This window comes from Cydia amplana, chromosome 15 (assembly GCF_948474715.1).
Source record: "Cydia amplana chromosome 15, ilCydAmpl1.1, whole genome shotgun sequence".
In the NCBI taxonomy this organism is placed as follows: Eukaryota; Metazoa; Arthropoda; class Insecta; order Lepidoptera; family Tortricidae; genus Cydia; species Cydia amplana.
Window position 1 is genome coordinate 8,084,564 of NC_086083.1, and position 955 is coordinate 8,085,518.

General features: G+C 38.2%; 1 non-coding gene across 1 annotated transcript; it reads right to left on the reverse strand.

Moving 5' to 3' along the window:
• Positions 1 to 308: 308 nt before the first annotated feature.
• Trnaq-cug (transfer RNA glutamine (anticodon CUG)) lies at positions 309 to 380 on the reverse strand. Its single transcript has one exon. It is a non-coding gene; the product is annotated as a tRNA-Gln (tRNA).
• Between the last annotated feature and the right edge of the window lie 575 nt (positions 381 to 955).

Sequence of the window (955 nt, forward strand, 5' to 3'; positions counted from 1 at the left end):
TTTAGTGTCGATTTGTAGAGAATTACAGGAAATTAAAAAAAATATGGCGTGAAGAGCCGGTACACGGCTTCTTCGTGAACCGATTTACGTATAATTTAATGCAGTTATTAATCATTCATTGAACAAATTGATTGCACAAAGTGAGGTCTAAATCGAAAACGTCATATACCGTCCCCATAAGCAAACAAAATTAAATGCACATTATTTTGAAATATTTGTAGTACATCCTCAATTCATACTTTTTATATTTGGATAAAAAAAAAACGAAAATGACTTAAAACTGCTACCTTTACGAGACGTAAATAAGAAGGTCCCACCGAGATTTGAACTCGGATCGTTGGATTCAGAGTCCAAAGTGCTAACCATTACACCATGGGACCGCTCGGAAGCTCGGGCGAAAGTCGCGATCGGTATCCGCTGGGGTTCTAGTACGCATGACCTAGTTTATCTCTTTCACACATCGCGTCGTCACACTCGCGCCAGTCGCGCCCTAGGGAAGCGCGCTTTCGAAAGCACGCTGTATTTAAGTTTTTTTATGATATTTTTATAGTTTTAAGAGAGTGGCTTGTTGCCAATGTTCTAAATGATATTTTAATTATTTTACTTATGCATATACAGTACATGTAAGTACAGTCGAGTACACAAACAACTTTACAAGCCAACTTTCCGTGTTTGATAATGTTTGTTTGTTAACTCGATCGTACCAAAGTTAAGTGTTGTAATATGGACAAGATTTTTATCCCTTTTAATTTTTCCTAAAAACATTGCAAAAAGCGGTGGTGGCCGAGTGGATATGACGTCCGACTTTCAATCCGGAGGTGGCGGGTTCAAATCCTGGCTCGTACCAATGAGTTTTTCGGAACTTATGTACGAAATATCATTTGATATTTACCACTAGCTTTTCGGTGAAGGAAAACATCGTGAGGAAACCTGCATACATCTGCGAAAAAATTCA